At 46.3% G+C, this 21,735-nt stretch overlaps 1 protein-coding gene across 2 annotated transcripts in view; it reads right to left on the bottom strand.

Annotated features, from left to right (window-relative positions):
• The window catches only part of GLB1L2 (galactosidase beta 1 like 2), a 1,021,913-nt gene that overhangs the window by 646,563 nt on the left and 353,615 nt on the right, over positions 1-21,735 (bottom strand). The gene's annotated exons all lie outside the window — the stretch shown is intronic.

Raw genomic sequence — 21,735 nt, 5'->3', positions numbered from 1 at the left:
CTGGAGATCGCAGAGTCAGCGCGGGACCCAAAAAGGTCTATTCCATTAAACGGCATGTCTTGGAGGCTCTTCCGAATATTATCAGGGAAGTGACTGTCACGCATCCAGGCATGACGGCGCAAAGCCACCGACCGTGCAAGAGCATGGCCCTCAGAGTCTGTGGTATCCAGGAAGGAGCGTATTGTAAAATGAGCCATTTCCTTGCCGTGAAGGACAAGACGGAGTAACTCAGGGAGCAATTCCTCCGGAGGGGAAGGGAGAAGGTTAGCCACGGAGTCCCAGAGTGCAGAGAACACATGTGCAAACACACATGTAGTGTTTAAAGCGTGGATGGCCATGCTAGAAGAAGCAAAAAGCTGTCTTCCACATGCATGCAGCCACCTGGATACCCGGGTGGGAGGAAATAAGGGCAAAGTGGAGGAGTCCTGCAATCCAAAAGCAGCCTGAAATACCAGGCCCTGAGCGGTAGGGTGGAGGGACAGGCAAAGTATCTTACTGAAATTTTGTTTTTATTTTATACTTCTTTTAGCCCTGATGAATGATAAATTTGTTGCAGATGTTCTTACTCTTTTTTAACATCGCTCATATGTATTTAATGATAATAAGATTTTGTCTATTGTATTGTACTTTAATGATTTTAAATAATCGAATAAAGTGGTTTGACTGACTGACTGACAGGCAAAGTGGATCCCCCGGGGCGGGACGGTGCCTACCAGCAATGGCCCGATCAACCGGGGCTCCGGAAGAGGGCCGTTCCCAAGCGCCACGCAGCGCTTCTAATAAAGCACCCCAAGGGGTAGCAAGGGCTCCACGGTAATGGGCTCGAGATGGAGTAGATCCATTAAGGGATCGGGATGAGGGGTACCACAGGAGGCTGAAAGCTGAGGATAGCAGCTGCCCGGTTGATAGTCCGTGCATAGGTGGCCCCTAGCTCAGTAGTCACACTAGGAGGGGACAAGAGGCCATCTGTAGGAGACGGTTGGAGGCTTATTCTCCCAGTCGCCATAAAGAGCGGGCTGGGGACCGTCCCGAAAGCCATGCCACACTAGGGACCTGCACCAGTGGCCCCCGACCAAGGGAAGCAGCAGCAGCCTCCGAAAAGGCCGTAGCGGATACCGGAGTCACCCGACCCCGCTGAGGGGACAGAAACGAGGAATCCAGAGGGAGGTCAACCCCAGGTATGGACGCCGGTGTCGATGAACGTATGGACACCGGCGGCAATGGATGCGTTGACAGCAGCGCCAGCGGGCGCCGCATCGTAGTCGACTGGACATCGACAGCCTCCACGAGGGACGCTACCTTGACGTCGACCGACGTCGGATTATCAGTTGCCCCAGATGTGGGATCAGGCTTAACGCTTGGTGTGGGTTTGGACGTCGAGCTCGTCATTGGGTCCGACGTGGTGCCCGGCGTCACCGACGCCGTTTCCACTGTCAACGCAGGAAGCCGCACAGGGCTATGAGTTTAGCGGAAAGAGCCTGCCGTCGAGCCCGGCGTCGCCGACGCCGCTCCCGCCGTCCGCACAGGAAGCAGCACAGGGCTATGCGTTGACTGGCGGTGTGAGCCTGGCGACAAGCCCGGTGCGCCCACGCCGCTCCCGCCGTCTACGCAGGAAGCTGCCAAGGGCTATGCGCTGACTGGCGGAGTGTGCTAGAGCGACCAGGACGGTCTGGGCCACTGCCCAACATTGTCTCCTCGGCTCCAGAGTCGGTGCACAGGATCCGCCGACGAGGCCCGGCCTGAGTACCCTCTGCCTCTGTGGAGCCCGAAGGCGCGCCAGGGAGAGAGGGGGGACTCAAAGTAGGCCTGAAGAGCCCGGGAGTAGGCCTCCATTTGGGCGTGCGTCGCTCCAACTCCTGGAAAAGGAGGGTATGGAGGAGGTGACCTCCGGGCGTCCGTAGCTGACCCCTCACGAGAGGAATGGGCGCCAGAGGTGGGCCTCAGTGGACGCTTGTGGCTCCGCTTACTTTTTTTTAGGGCGCCGGTCATGGGAGCAGCCTCGGGAACGATCTCCCTCTGGAGAGGGAGAGCGGCGACGAGAAGAAGCTGGGCCGCACAGCCGTGCGGCCAACAACTTCATACGGCGTTCCCGTAGGGACTTCGGCTTCATCTGTTGACAGTCGCCGCATTGTTTGGAATTGTGGTGCACACCCAAGCACCACATGCAAATAAGGTGTGGGTCAGTGCCAGACATCTGACTCGCACAGGCCTCACAGGCTTTGAACCCGGAGAGCATTGCACACTGTTCCGGTACGACACCAACGGTGCCGAGAAGGCCCAAAACAAGGCCAGGAACTGCTGGTTTCCAGGGTCCGCGTCGTGACACGGAAAAGAAGAAAACTGATGTTGGCGTGCCGGGGCGGGGCATATATGGCTCCGCTGATGTCATGTCCATGGACGACGTCAGGCCGGAGCCGTACGGCGCCGTCCCCCGGACCAGTCTGACGCCTGGGGATATTCTAAGTTAAGGAATCTGCGGCTAGACGTCTCTATCAGATACACCAGATCTTACGTACAAGGATGAATTCACTGATGCATTAAAAGCCAATTTATGTCCCAATAACTAATCAGAACGAAATTATGACATCTTAAACAGACAAATAGCTTATTTCAGAGCAAAACACTTAAAGAATTCATCCTTTCTAGTTGGTACACCAATAACTGGCATTCAAAAATATTAACTAATAGGTAAGAGTTAGCAAACTGGGGTACTGACCTATAATAAGTAGACATTAAGAGATGTCCTCATTTTTAAGACAAGAAGCAAAAAATCATAAGGACTTTAATTCCCACCCAATATTGAACCAACCAGGTTCTTTAAAGGGCCTAATAAAACTATATCAAACAAATTAGATAACTTAACAATAACTGTAGCAAACAAGTCTTACTCAGGAAGCAATATCCTTTTTCCGGCTGCGGGTTTTAATTCAGAAACAAGATTTCATGAACTTAGCTGGAATTCTACCACGAGTCAATAAACCTTCATTTGGTGCTCCTGATCACAGCACTGCACACATATGACAGTTACAGACAGTATAATTATATGCTCTTGGAACACTGCCGAAAGATCAACACTTTAAAAGAAATGACTCTGATCTTACAACATACTCATATAGCTACCATATCATCTATCTACAGGAAACTTGGAAGAAACTGGCCTTGATTTTCAAAATTTTACAAGCCTTCATGTTCCTGCTATTAAACTCAAAATGGGAAGACCTAGAGTTGGATTCTCTACTTTAATTAACAATACCTTAGACTTAAAGAAATACAGAGTAATGTCGAATTCCAATAACATCAATGCAGTTTTAAAGGATTTTCGAGACAAAACTCAACTGTACATTGTAAATATATACATCCCACTGGAATTTTCCAAAAATAAAACAAAACTTATCTATAATGAACTAAGATGAATCTCTGGTGAAATTAGCAAAATCTACGATTGTAACAATAACAGGGGATTTTAATGGCAATTTTTTCGGACTATAAATGACAGTAAATATAAAGATTCTGAATACTGCGTCTGTTCAATTAAGGAACTCAATTACTGATTATACCTTTGTCCACGTCTGATTTTTCTAAGTGAATGGACTATAACATGATCAGCAGACCTGAAAGTGATCACCAACAACAGCATATATCTCTACACTGGAGAATCCACTGGTTGAATATTGGCAAATTTCTGTGTCTGAGGAAATGACAGTAATCGCTACAAAGGGAATTGTCTGGAATTGTACTCTATATTCACAAATCTTGAAATTAACAGAAAATATGTTATTTATACATTTTAAAAATTAATAAGTGAACAGCCCATGTGTAGGAGAGTGGGGTCTGCTTTTTATGTTCACCCCCACTTTTTGCTTTTGCTTCACTGGTTTTCGACTTAGATGTGGCTGTGGGCCTGCCAATCAGACCCACAGCCCAGCTGTTCTCTCTCTAAATTCATACTATGTACTTTAGGTGCATAACCCAATTGGTAAGGATCACCTTATTGGCCCCTGTATAGTGTACCTTAGGTACCCAGGGCATAGGTGTACCCTATGCCTACCCGGGGCTGCAGCATGTATTATACCACCCCTGGCCTGGCCTTCCATTATGACACAACTGGCTGATCACTCAGCTGGGGCAAGGTCGTGTAATCACCCCTTGCTTAGGTGTAGTATTCCTATACCTACCTTGTATTTAGACACATGTGTACCTATCAGCCACTCCTATGGCAGGCCTTAACAATCCTGGAGGCAGAGTGCTTGGTAACATGTGAGATGGTGCTCTAGCATGAGCTGAGCCTGTCTGCAGCTTTCGGAACCATGTCCTGATAGCTGTTCTATGATATAGCCTACCATATACTCTTAAAGTACCTTATAATCTTAAACGGTTATGGTAACTATGGTTTGGCTTTATCAAAACATGTCGTGTAAGGTGTCTAACACTTTGGAATAATACCCCCATACCATTTCTGGCGATGAGGATATTATTCCTCCCTTCTAGAGGGAGAAGACATGTTGAAACCTACTTACGCGGTTAAAGGTAACCAGAGCCCCAGCATCACAAAATGGATGCTGCTACCACAGACACAAGTCTGACCTCCTGCTGCTGGGAGTCCTTCCAGCGAGGGAGTCTTGGAAAATAGGTTTCCTGCCTTGGTGCTGTGCGAGCACCACCCCAGACAGGACTTAGTGTATTGGGGCAGGGAGGGATGAAAGAAACTAGACACTGCCTGGGGCACACAAGGTGTCCCATGCATAGTCCAGTTCAAACCGGCGCTGGGGCACTCCAGCCCCAGCTCTGGCGCGAAACTGGACAAAGGAAAGGGGGTGAAACCACTCCCCTTCCTGGTCCCACCCATAGGAGGGACCTTGCAGGTAGCCCAGCCCACTAGCCCAGTATATCAGTAGGTAGCTGAGCCCTGCAGAATTAGATTATCCTGAATCTGCAACTTGAACAGAAACTCTGGACCTTCGACATTCTACCTCAGGAAGAAGACTGAAGAATCTCCCTTGTGGCCAAGGAGTGACCACCCTGGGCAACCAGGCACCATCCAGCGACCGTTGCTTGCTTTGCGACTGTTCCTACGAGGGACGATTGCAGAGACTGACCAGCGCCGAGATTTCCAGACACCTCTGAACCAGATCCACATTTACAGCAAAGCTGAGACCCTTGGAGGCGACGAGGGACGTGGGACCGGCGACTTGGGAAAAGTGGCTAGTAACTGACTAGCGCGACTTCTGAGGCTTCCTCGAGGCTGTGCTTGGGGAATTGAGAAGCCCTCATCCCGAGCACCATCTGCAAAGAAGATCAGCTCCCCACACTTCACGTGTTCTGCGTGGGGCCCTTCTGCACCTGAGTTGCTCGACGTGTTGTCCGGTTGCTGGCCCGTTGGCTAGTGACCTCTGTGACGACGAACCTTTGATTTCACCTTGCTGGTCCGGCTCCTCCAGACTGGCACTCGCTCCTCTGTGAAAGAGAAGCACCCCAGACCTTCCTGGTCTGCACCAGAAGCAAGTCCTCCATTCTGCGTGGGTTCCGCTTGCCAAGGCTTGTTGGGGCCTAACTCGACATCGACGCCGCCGACAGCAAGAGCCTTCGTGGGACAGCTCGCCTCCTGGTCCTGGTCGTCCTAGACGTCTCTTGGTACCCGTGGCTGCTGCGACAAGCTTCACCTCTTCACCTGCATCTGCACGACATCGCCTGGTTCCTTCCTGGTTCCTTCCCGGCTCCTGGCTGGTGACCTAGACTCTGTCCCTTCTGCTTGCAGGTATCTTTCCTTCTTGATTCCATCCTTGGGATCCACCGGACACTCTTCACTGACTGCCTGTCAGCAACTTTCCTTCAGGCATCCATAGGAGTCAACGACGAAACCCGACGCAAGTTCCCACCTATGCACCCGCAGCCCGTGGGCTAGGTAACTTGAGTACTCCAGTCCTCACAAGGGTATTTTCCAAGTCTCGAACTCCTAGCTATTCCAGAAGTGTGCTAAAACTCTTAATTTCTAATAACTACTATTTCTATTGACTTTTACGCATTACGCGTGAGTGTTTCCACTCTGCACCTGAATCCCGTGGGCCTCCCACTTCCTAACCTTTGGTAGTATAGTGTAGCCCCAGCGATTCCCTAGGCCTAGGCCTATCCTGTGTTCGTGACAGTGGTTCTTATACCACTTACTTAGTATATGGTTTGCGTGGACCCCGGGGCCTAACTGTATTACTTACCTGTGTGACTTAATGTATGCCTAAATAAGACTGTGTTAGACTTGCCTTGAATCTCATAAAGAGTGCTGAGGGTATTTTGACTAGAATAAATACATTCTATTTTTATATATATCTGTTGTGGTGTCCTTTCATTTGGTATTCAAGGGATTACAAATGGTATAACAGCTGGCTTCACATGCCATACAGAGTTTAGCCTAAGACTGCTCTTGTCCATGCTACCACTAGGATAGCTGGTCTATAAGGTTGACTTTACAATCAATCACCATAAGGGTTGTTTGGACTGATACAGGGTGTACACTAGAATTAGTGACATCATATATCAGGCCAACTTCTCACACCATGCAAATATAACTACAAGTAATTGGATATAGTTTTTGGATGATATAATAATTTTTTGTCAAAATCCTAAATGTTATCATCAAAGACAATGACCTTTCTTTATTCAAATATTGAAAAAAATGTATAGAAAAAAAACCTAATTATTGATACTAGTGTCATCGTCATTTAGGGCCAAATTAATAGTGAAAAAATAATTTGAAGAAGGCAAGCATGATGACCAGAACGCATATTTATCAGACTGCTTGGGTAGAGTTACAGTCATCTATATCATCAAATAGTACTTGTAAATTCTAGCCTTTAGTTGGATTTTGTTCTGGCAACTACAAAATTGGTGGAGAGTACATATTTTTATGGGGCATAGAAAGACTTTGTATTCAGCTTATATGTAGGAGATGAAATTCAGATAACTAAATCAGAACATAACTGCTCTCCAAATATAAATCAAATTACACCAGAGGAAACAGATAATAAATGTAAAAACACTAAAGTAACATGTTCACCAGGTCCCCATGGAATCATGATCGCTATTAGGTAACTTTATTTCGAAAATTGGAGATTACTCTTGACACATTTATTTGATTCTGTAACAAAGCTTTCAGATACTTGCTTTGTGGTAAGGCTCTATACCAGTGTTTCCCAAACTGTGGTCCCTGGACCCCAGGGTCAGTGACACATTTCCAAGGGGTCCGCAGGCAGCAGTTTTAAAAGCCCTGCAAAGTTCCTTCTATAATTAGCAGTTTTCGAGCAACAATAAATGTGTCAAGATAATACCAGTGATTAATGTACCTCCTGGAGAGAGATGAGAGTTTTGTCCAGTGACATATTTGAGTTATCTAATGTAGCACAGAGGGTTAATATGCCTACTGCAAAGAATGTGTACCATGCATTTTAAAAAACAGTATTTTATGTGCATAAGTGAGTGGGTTACTGCTTTGGTCACAGAGATTCTTTTGTTACTGTGCAATTCATAAGTGACAACCGTAATCTAGCACAGTGACCTGTAAACTTTCGTCAAAGAGCTGCTTGCAAACTGCATGGTACAAGTTAGTATCTTTTGTTTTTTCCTAGTCTTTCATTATCCTGATGCTGCTAAAAAGGTTTATTTGGGTGGAAATACATTTTTTATTGTTAAAGTCAATGCTAACCACTGTGCTATGTTCTGAATTCCAAGTTTGTGCTTCTCCAGACCGAGCACTCTTTAAAAATGCCTACCTGTATGAATGACATGTGAATCCTACATCTTGTAGTCCTCTTTGCCTTATGTAACATTGTGTTTACGCTGATTCATTGTCTCAATATGTGTGTGATGTAAAGTGCTCTGACATCCTACAATGGTATGAGAGATAATATAAAAAAAATGAAATACATGTGACAACCGGGGCTATGGAGAGATGGGAGGCACTTTTGAAGGGTGATAAGGGAACCATTGAAGAACCCCAACAAAGACTGTCGTATCCTGGTGCATAGTAAGATCATCATTTACTATTCGTTAAAAGCTAATACAATTCAATATATAATGATAAATGTGTTTTAGACTGCACCATTGTCTCCTAAATTTCTTAGGGGGAGAGCCTCCCAAAGCCCCCTTTGTAGAAGTCAGGCTCACTCACTGCACTTGGTGTGCACCGTATGGGAACTGGTCTGAAAACATTTGCCAGGGCACCATTGGGTTTCCAGTCTAGCCCTGACAGGAGCAGGAGCCTGGTACTGCGAAATAAAACCAACCATTTAAAAGTTAGTCACAGAGCTGCAGCACCAACCTTCCCATTAAAATGTTTAGTTTTTTTTCAAATTCTTTCAATATAAAATACTAAGGGGGATATTTACAACAGAAGTGGTGGAGCGTGTTGTTAGCCTCCTTGGCTTAACGACACGCTCCGCCACTGCAGAAACGCAGGACTGCAAGATATTTACAAGAATATGGTACCGCCCTGCATTTCCTCCCGTGCTGGCGCTACACTTAGCAGTGTAGCGGCAACGCTTGCACCTTTGCACCATAGTGCAAGGGTGTCTGCATGCAGCGGAAGATTGTTTATGTACAGGAAGGTCTCCCTTCCTGCACATAAACAATCTTGAAATGCAGTTTTGTCACTTCTATGTGTGCTGCTTAATGCAGCACACATGGAAGTTACAAAATGGTATTTTTTTAAAAAGATTGTTTATGTGCAGGAAGGGTCACCTTCCTGAACATAAACAACTTAACGCGTTTTGCATTTTCCATGTGTGCTGCACAAGGCAGCCCACATGGAAAAAGCAAAAACGAGGAGAAATAAAGCATTTCTCCTTGTTTAGCCAAGTTAAGACCTGGTTTTCCCTGGTCTTAATTTTGGTGCTGCTTCCTATGTACGTTGCCCTTGTACACAGGGGGCAGCATCAAAATCAATGGTTGTTGCGGTGGAACGCCCACCGCAACACCCACCGCCCATCCCTTTCACGCTAAGCATTGCGTGAAATGGGGCCTTATTTACAAAGCAGTGTTAAGCCATGTTAAGTGTCTTAACACTGCCTTGTAAGTAAGGCGAAGCCCCTATCGCCAGGGGATCGTCACAAAAAGTGACGTTCCCATGGCGATAGGGGCTTGTAAATACGCCCCTAAAATCCTTAGTAATTTGAGTATTTGTTTTGTGTGCACATGTGTTTATTTTTTTTCGAATTACTGTTTTAATGTTTAAAATTTAAATCATGCAAATTGCTTGGGGGTACCCGGCTTCCAGTGGTGACTCAATGGGGGTCCTCAGGAGTCAAAAGTTTGGGAACCACTGCTTTATACTACAGCCAAAACATATGAGAGGACCAAAAAACATAGCTACGAGTTAACATCTGAGAGCACTGTTATACGCAGAAGGGAAACATTTTGCAAAACGTTTACTTTCCTTTGTGTGAAGCTGGGCAGAAGAATTCAAAATAAAAAAAGAGTCAACAGACAGGTTTTTAGGTGATAATATTGCTGCATTCATTACTATATCATATAAGGCATATACATCTAAAACTAAGAAGTTGTTCATATGCTATACTTATTATTCTATAGCTTCCGACAAAGTGAACAGGCAACAACCCTGGTCCAAGTTATCATCATGAGGCATAGATCCTAACTTATTGCACTTGTTGAACTACAAATCGAAACATGGGCTTGGATTAAGCTATCACACAGCGGGGGCTTGAAATCCAAATGGAGAACCTATAATGGGCTAAAACAAGGATGTATCCTAGCTCCCCGACTTTTCTCTCTTTACCAGGCTTACCAGAAGCACTGAAACACAGTGAAGGGGATGCATTCAAGTTAGCTAATTCACTGATATCTCATGTAGCATATGCTGATGATTGGGCCATATGCATCAACACTTTTTCCCATAGACGCAGAATGGGCAAAACCCTTTGATGCATCTGGCCCTTAGTGATTCATTTGTCCACCCAGGATCGCTTTCATTGTCAGCTGAATTAATTACATACTTACAACCCTCAAACCAAATTGCAGATGTATTATAGGATAACTAAGATAATGTATTTTGGGTGCACCATCCCGAGATTAACTAGGTGTATTGTCAATACAAGGATTGAACAGGGGACACACTACACATTATTGGAATAAAGAGGAACATGCACCTTAAACACCTTGGTTACAAAATATCTAATGTTACTGGAGCAAATAAAAGATTTGCAGTAAAATGTGGATGAGGGGCTATAGGACCAACTTTAATAACGGCAAAAACAAAATTAATTCCTACAATATCATGGATTATTAACTTGAAAGCCACAATTGATTGACAAGTAAGAAAAATTATTTCGTACATCTATTCAGTTTACTTAATTTAAGGAGCATCGACACCACACTGCTGGTTAAATTAGAACTGAGCTGCAGGGGTGTGGAATTCATATAGCCCAATGCCCAGTACATATTGTCTGGGGTCAAATTTTGTCCTTGGGACAAAAAGGCCCAACCCCCTGTACCACAAACCCTTTGGCTGCCAAACGACACATTATGGTTCAGGGATGGGCATTGTCTGCAGTTAAGGGAATAGTTGTGCCCATATGTTAATGCTGTTAAAACTTGTATTTCAGTTTCATTAATACAAATCCTTTCTTATTAGGGTGAGCGCTCTAAGGAAATGTTATAAGTTCAGACTGCACTGCTGACAATGGTTTCAGTATAAAAATGTGTACACACGTTTGCAAAGTTTAGCAATTTAAGGCTACATATAAGCTTCCAGGATGCTCTATGATTAGATGCAAATATATGCAAAAGCAGTAAAGCAAGATGGATGATTCTTTACTTTCAAAATAAAATAGTCATTAAAAAAAATGCAACTAGGAAAAAAACGTTTTGCCAAACTACTGTGAAATGTTAGGTACCATTTCTTTGAAAACATCGTTTAGCAAAATGTGTTGATGCACGCTAGTATTTCCCAAACAAATTCATAATGGAAAATCAGTGTAACCAGTTGCAACAAAATTATAAGCAACATGAAAATAAACAAGCGGTGGCAAAGCCAGTAGAAATGACTTTGGTGATCAGCTTTTTTGGTTATGTCAATGCGTGCCTTGTTTTTACATGGTTTTGTAAAATGATATTGTTGTGAGAGCTGCCGGGCCCTCATCATTATAACAAATATTAGCAAAAGCAAAAATATTTTTGGTCTCGAAAACCAAACATTGCCACAGTAGTTCCTGTCACTGAACAAAACTACTTTGCGTGCCAATATGCTCCTTGTGAAAGAGCAGAATGCTGTCACTCACAGTCAAGCCAGCCAGTAGATAGAGAGAAAGATAGAATTTAATAAAAACAAAACGCCATACCAAAATAGAGGCCCAATTCTTAAAGAAATCACAAAAGTCCACCCATGGTATGTCCTTGCAGTAGTATAGATTTATGGCTTTAATTAATTCCCAAGAATTTGCATAAGTAGGTCAGAAAAGTGTGCTCCTGGCAAATAATCATGTGCAGATTTCCTCATGCGAAAATCTGTTGTGCGGTAACAATTACATTTTTTACACTGACTACTTTTTTCCTCAACCCTGAAAGAAGTTTTATCTCTGCCCTTGTCAGGAGTACATTTCCAACCTTTCTATGTATTGGAAAATATTACAGATAAGCTGGTGAAAAACCATAAAACATGCAAGTTAGTAGGTTTGCACAGACTCAAAAGGGCATTCCATCCATGGGGATCTATTGCTTACCGCTACCTCCAGCCCCAGTATGTAGATCTGTGGAAAGGTGGCAAAACAAGGGAATTGATAGCTTTCAAGCCCTACAATGGTATGAGCTCTGGCATAATCTGAAAGGCTATTATCAGAGCTCTGATATAATTAGATTGCTGCCATAATTTGTCGCCGCACTACATGGCACCAAAGGGACAAGTGGATTTTGTAACAGGAGAAGTTTTATGAAGCAACCTGTTCAGTGGACAAGAAGATATTTGATTACATTCCACACCCCTTTAGGTGCAACAATACTCTCATTGTGGGGGTTCTGAAGGACTCCTGCACCTACATCTCAAAATGGCTACTCTCCTGGGTCCCGGAAGACTCCTTATCAACATGCTTTGTGGTGGAGAGAGACCACAGATCCCTGGCGCTGAGGCTGCCCCTGCGGCCCCCCAGACCAATTATAGCCTGGCTACTCAACATTGCAGACAGGGATACAATTCTTCGAGAGGCTCTCAAGCAAGACGAACTGCACTGCGAAGGTCAAAAGATAATGCTGTTCCCTGACTATAACATGAAAGTACAACAACAGAGGCGCACCTTCCAGGCTGTAAAGAAAAAGCTCTGTGCAATGCAGATTACCAATATGCTACAGTTCCCAATGCAACTCAAGGTCATCCATAATGATAGGACTCTGTTCTTTGACACCCCAGAGAGCACCTGAGCCTAGGTGGAGGAGCGACCAACACTTGGACCAAGAGACGGGGGTGTCTCATACTCCAGGAAGAGACTCGGCGTCGACGGCCTGGAGGCAGCTACCTAAGAGCCACAAAACAGACAGACGCCGCAACCCATCGGAGAACACAACCTCTTAGTGTCCGCACAGGCGACGCTCCACATCGGTGGAGGGCTCTCCGAACATGACGGTAGACCGGGGAGGAAAGAAGTAACTGTTCTTGCCTGACTCAGATCAACCTCCTATTGAGGGTTCACGATAGACAGCCATATCCTTTTACAAGGGTCGGAGAGTCTCACCCTCTCAGTTTCTGTTTGGTTGGGGAGTTATGCTTTTGCTTCTAGAATGACAGATGCTTCATGGGGGATGTGTAGGGTGGATGGATGGGTTGAAATCTTGGGGGCTGCCTGTTGCAGTATCACTGGAGTTATACTGAGGTTTTCAGATGTTCCTTTTTCAATCACACAAGCTTAGTGAATGGGCCCAAGTCAACCTACTTCACCCAGCAACAAACACACATATTATCTAGATGCTTAGCACACTCGACAATGAGAAGCCACACAGGGGACCACAAGATAACTACATTGAAGGCTAACGGCCTCCATGATAAGATCAAACAAGGGGCCGTAACGATGTAAATTAAATGATACACTCCCATGGTGGTTCTTTTACAGGAGACTCACATCCTGGGGACCTGGTGCTCCTTCTTGAGACGCTATGGCTTTTCCTGCCTCTAATACTCGGGTTACACAAGGGGGTCCAGAGAGGTGGCCATACTATTACAAAGCACCTTCCCAATAGTAGTCAGTTAGATACATCATGACCAGTTGGGGAGGTTTGTCATAATTGATGGCACACTGGACGGAGTGGTATGGATGCTTGATTGCGTTTATGCGCCGCCTCAGTTGTAGGGGGCGACCCTCGAGGCGGTGGAGAAGCATCTAACAGCAGCCACCCCTGGGTTTACTGTACTGAGGGGGTGGGGGCTTTAATGCTCTGATAGACCACACAATAGACACAGAATCTACTCCAGGCACTCCTCAAACCACAAGGCTTTGGTCCTGGGCTGGGGTTCTGGGCCTGGTGGAAGTCTGCAGTTTTCACCATCGCGCCAAGCAACGCTACACTTATCACACATGGCACACTCTCGTGGCTCAACTATTTTTTTCTTCCATCCTCGGATACAGGACTGGCTACACAGTCCAGCATCCTCCCCAGGGTGCTATCAGACCATTAACTGGTAATCCTGACTGTGGGTAGAGGAAGTCATGGTGAGAGGGGGCTGGGGCCGTTGAATGCATGGTGGCTACGTGACGATGACTTTGTGGCGGAGATCAGGAAAACTATTACAGACTACTTCGACTTTAATTGGAACTCCATAGACTCCCCAGTGCTATTATGGCATGTGTTCAAGACAATCCTGAAAGGAATCAGGGGCCGAACACATCGGCGGGAGGCAGATCTACTGTGGTTGGAGGGCGGAATCAGGGAGCTTCTGGAGCCCCACTCGTGCAGGCAGAACAGTGCAGGTTGGAAGAAGCGCACCTTGATCTCCGGCACAAACTGCTTTACTCAGTCAAGTTGAGTAGGCTCCATTCTATGGGTAGGATTTATGAGATGGGGACAAGGCGGGCAAGCTAATATATTGGCAGCAACAGCTGACCGCCCTTTCACTACGACTGCAGAACTGAGATCTACGAAGGGAGAAATCATCACAGGCGCGGTGGACCTCGTACAATGTCTTGCTCCTCATTTCCGAGACTTATACGCAATCTGTGTATCCCCCGCAGTCGAAGCAGGCTACCTCTTATGTTAGACATCCCAGTCAGGACACTATCGGCCTCAGCAACCAACGTCCTTGACGAGTCACTTACGACAGAGGAAACTGTGTGCATTCTCGGCCATGCCCTTGGGCAAAGCTCCAGGTCCTAATGGGTTCCCGCTCAAACTATATAAAAGGTTCACATCCCTGTTAAATCCCCACCTGATATCACTATATGAGGGTGCTTTTTTTGGCGGATCCCTTCTGCATGATTTGGGGGGGGCTACCGTCTTGTTGTTTCTATAGGCCTATATCTCTGATCAGATTGGAAGTGAAGATTTTGGCTAAAGTTCTGGCCACCCATCTGGCAGAAGTTATTCGTTTGACAGTACATGCAGACCAGAATGGCTTTATGCTGCAGGAGGGTAACTGCCACTGCCAATGGGGGCTTCATGGGACCCTGGCCCAGTTGGACGGGCTGGAAGATTAGGCAATGCTGCGCTTAGCAGACATGGAATGGCCATTTGACACGATGCTTTGGCCCTTTCTTTATGCAGTACTTCGCAATCCGGGATTTCGTCCCTGTTTCTGCAAGTGGGTGACCATTCTCTATACAGAGCTCCTTTCCAACCGCCAGGGCTGACTCCACTCGCTTTTTTTTACTATTCGCCCTAGTAATGGAACCCCTGGCAGGGATCATCTGCATTGACGCCAGGATCTGTGGCTTTGATTGGGGAGGGGAAGAGGAAGATAGAGTCTTGTTATATGTCGAGGAGATGCTCCTCTTCATCCAGAAGCCCCGCCATACCTTCCCAAGACTCATAGAGATTCTGAACATTTACGGATCGGCTTTCGACCTAAGGGTCAACTGGTCCAAATCTACTCTAGTACCACTTCGAGGCACGACGTCCGTTGACAGGGTAGATCCTCGCTTGTTGATAGCGGGTTATAGTTTCCATTACCTGGACATGACAGTTGAGCTGTCTCAGGCACGATATTGGGATCTTAATGTCCTCCCTCTGGGTGCTCCGACGCAGAGGGACATGAGGGAGTGGTCCAATCTGCCACTGTCGATAGTGGGCCTGGGATCTCTATTTAAAATTGAGGCTCTCCCCCACTTCCTAAACGTGCTTCAACACTACCCATATGCGATACAGCCCTCGCTCTTCACAAAACTACAGTTGCATATTACCACATGTATCTGGGCGGGGAAGACCCCAAGTGTCACTGGCAAAATGTTGCCGCACTCTGTATGAAGTCAGGCTGGTCTGAAGCTCGCTTGTATTACTGGGCCTCTCAGCTAGTCACCATTGATGACTGGTTTAGGGCAGACAGAGGTGACCCGGCACATAGACTGAAAATGGAGCTACTCTCCTTGCTATACAGCTGGGAACCCCCATACCCTCTCCCTCTGGTCACACAGGTCCCTATCAGTTGCTTGTACATGGAGCTTTGCCATATGCGATGCCATGGAGGACTCATGGAGGCTACCCCCCTGTGGCAAGGGACATGGTTGGCAGAAACCGCAAAGCTGGACTTATTCTGGTTATGGGACTTTATAGCCATCTCCACTCTAGGAGATGTCTGGAGAAACGGTCAAATGTGCTTCTTCTGAGAGCTGGCAGACCATTTCTATCTGCATCCATCCCAATTCTACTGCTACTTACAAATGAGGCATGCCCCAGAGCGCTATCAAGATATGCTTACAACACTCCCTGGCTTTAATCCACTCGAATGCAAGTTGGTGACTGATGCGTTGGGCAGATGCGGAATATCTCAGCTTTCTTTGGTTACAAATGCCCCAGATCCCCTGGATGCACTGAGGTCCATATGGGAGGATGATGTTGGGACCCTAGATGATGACTATTAGGTTGAGGCAATGATGGCCCAAGGATGTTGGCGATATCGATGCGACTATTCCTTATACAATTTAAATACTTCCATAGAGTTTACTACTCCCCAGAACGCCTCTGGCACATGGGCCGGGCTCACGATCTGGCATGTCTGCGCAGTGGCTCACCCCAGGGTACTTTCTACCACACTATCTGCACTTGCCCAGAGTCAGACATACTGGACATCGGTTAATAGGGTGGTTGGTATCCCACTGGAACCAGACCCTAAAATCATGGCACTGGGAATAATGGAGTGAGTAGGGAATTGCAGGGCCACTCGCTCACTCCTTGCAACAGCGTACATGGTAGTCAAAAGATATCTCGCTATGCACTGGAGGGATGAGTAGATCCCACCCCTACAGAAGTTGATTTCGTGGCATGGACTCATGTGCAGCCCTAGAAACACTGGTCTACAAAGCGAGGGGTTTCCGACAGAAGTTTGTTTGAATCTGGGGAGCGTGGGTCGACAAATCCAACTTTTAACAGAAATGTTCATTGGGTTTGGCTCCGACCATTTCCTTCTAGCGGCAGTAGTAGCTACCTTTACGGATACGAAGTGTGTCCTGTGTAGATTATTTTTACTGCCCGCTGTTTCTATTATGGCCTCACAGCTTAAGCTCGATCTTTATATTGTTTTGTTGATCAACATAAAAGCAATAAAATGTGTTATCATTTTCTTTTAAAGACATGGCCCTCAAGATTTAATGTGTCATATGACGTCAAGGCATTCATGTGACACTGAAAAACGCAATGACATCAAGGATTATAACATCAAAGATATCCCAACTATGGGATTTAACTACTTCAAAGCATCAAGCAGTCGGGCTGCCTGACCTCAAAGTTTTATCGCTTAATGCTCCCAAGGATTCAGGACTTCAAGTTTTCATTACCTCAGGGTTCCATGGCCTCACAGCTTCATGACACCAGTAGTATTCATGTTTTAATTGTCTTCATTGAGTTTTGTTATTAATGATACATGAAATCATACACATTACAATTGCGCCAGCATTGTATGTAATCAGAATCATAAAATTTGCCATGCCATTAAAATAGATGAGATTCTCAACATATGAGAAGTCATAGGACACTTCAGCCTATTTGCGTAGGGTAGAATAGCTACTACCTGAGGAAGGGACAGGAAAAGACAGCTAGAGAACCAACGATTACCAGAACATTTAACAGGCTATTAGTAAATCATAATTTATAGTAAAGTACATTATATTACCTCATGCAGTGTCCAACACATTTCACAGTGGGCTCTTAGTTGATATTACTAAAGGCAGCTCTGTATCACTTGCCAGAGAGACAACTGGCAGGTATCAGAGGAGGGAGGTACAGATGCAGTGGCAGTAGAAGGGGGAATCCTGATTAGGGCCAGTCAGTGTCAATGAGACGTCTTTGCGGAAAGCTTGAGCCATTAGCTCATGGGGGCCTTTCATGAGAGGGCTGTATCTAAGGAGAGAGGGAATCATCTCCAGTTTTTGACTGGAAGTGAAGTAAAAGCTCAAACCAGATCTGGGAGATGGGGTATTTCCAGACGCCTCTCTAGCTACTCCCTCTCTTACAGCTCTGCTATCTGCCCACACCAACAATGGGTCCAAGCAGTTACGCAGGGAGGATAAGTAGCTTTCCAATGTCTTGTGATGGTACACTTTGCCAGTAGTAGAGATAGATCTAAGTAGCAGGCAGTTAGCTTATTGTTCTTGGCATGTTTTTAGGAGTCTAAAGAACAAGTTACTTACTTTAGGTAATGCTCATTATGGTAGAGACTCTATCTAACCGAAGTTCCCTCACCTTTTGAATACTCACCAGGCATCAGACTGGATCCGGAAGCTTTTCAGCAGTACCTCAGCATGAGGGAAGGTGGGGCCATGCGGTTCTGCAATGACGCCATTCTGTTCCGGACATGATGTGCGAAGCCGGCATAGGTGTCACTCCTGTGCGCAGACGTCAGTTGCTTTCGGGACTATCTGCGCCCCTAGACACAGAGCCTCAAAAGCAAAGAAGCACATTGGTGTGAACAGTGTGCAGATTCCTAGACTTGGGATCCTACTAATGGATAGCATCCGATCACAGAACAGGGAGGATGGGCGGGTCGGTGAGGAATCTGCGGCTAGTCTCTACCGGAAAGAGCAATACCAAAGATAAGTAACTTTCTCTTCTTCTGATACAGACTTATAGCACAGTACCCTCACCTCTTTAAGAGATGCTAAAGCAATACCCTTTCAGTGGTGGGTCTGTGAATGGACGGAAAACACAAAGTCCTGCAAGACGAAGTGGGGCAAATGAGTTTCGCAGCAAACCTCACTGTCCAGGTAATCGTGCTTCGTGAATGTGTGAAGGGACGCCCACATAGCTGCCTGGCAAATATCCAGGATAGGGACTCTGAGTGCTAACACAGTGGTAGCAGCTTTGGCCCTGATAGAATGAGCAGGCAGATGTTCTAGATGCTGCTTTTCTTCCAATGTGTAGCAGATTTTGATGCAGAGCCCGATCCAGTGGGATATGGTTCTCTTCTGCACTGCCTTGCCTGTCTTCTCTCTAGCGAACCCCACAAAGAGCTTATCATCGACCCTGTGGTTTTTAGTACGATCAATATTGAAGCTCACTGTTCTCTTGGGTTTCAAGTGATGGAGTCTCTCCTCCTCCTTAGAGGGATGAGGCGGAGCCAGAACACAGGAAAGATGATGGTTTGACCGACGTGGAACAGTCACAACTTTTGAAAGGAAGGATTTACGAGCCAGCAGAACCAGTTTGTCTGGGAGGATGATAGTATATGGTGGATTAACACATAGTTTGAAAATGTACTAGAGCCTCATAAGGTCCAAACCTAGGATGCACAGCAATGAAGTGTATTCACCAACATATAGATTCCAAAAATCTTCTTCCTTTTAGACCATTTTATTGCCACCAGTTTAATTCACAGTTCCGTTATTCAAATATGTTCATACTTCCAAATTGCAACTTTAAGTCCAACAAATGCCTTTAATGGCTTTTCTTCCAAACATATGGTGGGTTCACTATTCCTCATGGTGCGATGGAAACGTATATAACCCAATGCATTTCGGGCAGTACCTGCCCTGCTTCAGGGGTAACTACAATAAAATGAAACACATATCAATCATCAATGACCTTTTCAGACTCATATGTACTGTTATTTAATGCACACCTCTTCAAGTGTAATCTGACCTCTGTTTCCATCCATAACGAAGTGAATGAAAGGAAATGACCCAAGCGTGTGTATACATACATGTGTTGTAATCCTTTGAAAAACTGCTTCAAAACCAGTGACTTAAATAACCAGCACTGACCTGGCAACCATAAGAAGGCCGAAATATAACCCTTAACTGTTCCCAAAGCAAAGCCCTGCAGGGCAAGATACAGAACAAACAAGAAAACATCAGATAACTTTGCCTCGAGGAGGTCAATCTGGCGTTTGCCGCACCACACCACAAATTTGTCCTACTACAGGTGTATCCAGTTTGTATTGTATTGAGGGATGCCTGGCTGCCAAAATGACATCAACCACCTCCGGAGAAAGGTTGAAGGTGTTCAGTTGTCACCCACTCCAAGCATGAAGGTGGAGATTGCGAACATCCGGGTGCAGAAACCTGCTCTGTTTCTGCAGAGCAGGTCCTCCAGATAGGGGGCAGCATGATAGGAAGACATGTGCTCAAGCCCAGGTGTTCTGGATACCATACTCTCCGTTCCCAACCTAGAGCCACTATAATGACGTGGGCCCAGTCTGTCCTGACCTTCTTGAGAACTTGGGGCAGGAGGTTCACCGTAGTCTTGAAGTGGTTGATGACTGCATGGGGTGAGCCTGCCTTCAACAGCCAGTCATAGCGGTAGGGGAAGACTGGCACCCCTGACCTCTGAGGGTATGCTGCTATCACTTTTGTGGGCACCTGAAGAGCGCTGGTGAGACCAAAGTGGAGCAACTTGAACAGAAAAAGCTGCGGTCTCACCATGCACCCCAAGTAGCAATGATGGGCAGCAGGATGGGTATACAGAAATAGGTGTCCTGCAGGTCCAATGTCACCACCCAGTCTCCATTCGAGGACAGACAAGACCTGGTAATGTGTGAATATTTTGAATTTCTCCTTTAGGAGGAAGGCGTTGATGGGGCTCAGATCCAGAATACGCCACGACCTCCGCTCTTTTTTAGGCACAAGCAAGTTGCAGAAATAACAACCACGTCGCACTCCTGGAACTGGCACACTCTTGACAGTCCCTTTGGCCAAAAGAGCTTGCATTTCCTGTTGCAAAATGGAGAAATGGGCCTCCTTCAGTCATTGGGGAGAAGATGGAAGGTGTGGTGAAGAAGAAAGGAAGGGTAAGGTATATCATCTACAAACAATCTGTAGAACCCACCTGTCCGACATGGTCGCCTGCCAACCGGGTAAGAATCAGAGGATTCTGCCTCTCACTTAGTGGCTGCGTCCCTGTAAGTGTATGCTAAATATGTTTACTAAATGGGGCTCCAGGGTGGACGGTAGACTGGGCGGCACTGCTGACCTTGGCCCCGGGGTGGTGGGCACCTCGGCCTTTACTGCAAAAATGTTAGGATCCCTGTGGGGGCTGGACAGGCTGACGAGAAGGGACGCCTCATGGTAAGGCCCAAAGAGCTAGCCGTTGCCCATATACTGTAAAACGCTCAAGAGGGGTATCAGCTTTGTCCCCAAACAAGCAAGTCCGGTCAAAGGGCATGTCCATCAAGAACTAGACATCGCCGGAGAACCCAAATAGATCGCAGCCACACTTAGCAGCGAAAGGCAACACACTCTGGTGCCTATGACCTGCCAGATGGAATCGATGGTGTCCAAATCACAACAAATCGTAAACCTGGTTGCATCACAACCATCCATTTTAAATCACCTAACAGAGCACAGGGTAAAGGTCTTTGGGCACACCCGGCACGACTTGTGCTACGAAGTCCCAAAGGTCGTGCAAGTAGCGTCCCACCAAACAGCTGGCATTACCAGGGAGTAGGGACAAGCTGGTAGATGAAAAGACACATTTGCTGATTTTTTCCACTAGCTTAGATTCCCTATCAGGAGGAGTGGTAGGAAATGTGCTAAGAATAAAGCGGCTTGCAGACGGTTGCATCGCTAGGCTTTTTGGTGAGCAGTACTGAGAAAGACAAGGCAGGTCGCCTGGAGCAGGACGATGACACCAAGCAATTTCTTGAATGACCAGTGGACCATAGCACGGCTTGGCCCAAGTCCACAACAAGGTATACATTAGTGCCTCCTTGAAAGGAAAAAGGGGCTCCAAAGATATCTGCCCAGGTTGAAGGACGTCGGTCGGGTGCTGGAGGTCATGAACTTTGGCTGTTCTTCGCATGACCATGGCACAGGAAACTGAGTCCTCTGTGACTGGTCCAGGGGGAGAAAAGAGATCTGTCTCCGGAGGGGTATCGAGGCCACCTAACGAGTCCTCATAACAATTGTCATCCTGGTAGGGCTGAGCGAACTCATCACCGGGTCACAATCATTATCTGAATCTATCCCAAAAAGGGAGTGCAGAGAATACTGCCTCCCCTGTAGAAAATCAAGTGGGGGAAATGGTGCCTTGACTTTGACTTAGCATCGGAGAAAACTATTGGGCCCACCTCCTCTGTCATTGGTGAAGTCGGCATCGGCGATTACGTGC

The sequence above is a fragment of the Triturus cristatus genome, chromosome 3_2, assembly GCF_964204655.1.
Source record: "Triturus cristatus chromosome 3_2, aTriCri1.1, whole genome shotgun sequence".
Taxonomy (NCBI): domain Eukaryota; kingdom Metazoa; phylum Chordata; class Amphibia; order Caudata; family Salamandridae; genus Triturus; species Triturus cristatus.
The sequence above is the reverse complement of the archived record's forward strand: the minus strand, read 5'-3'. Positions and strand labels throughout refer to the sequence as shown.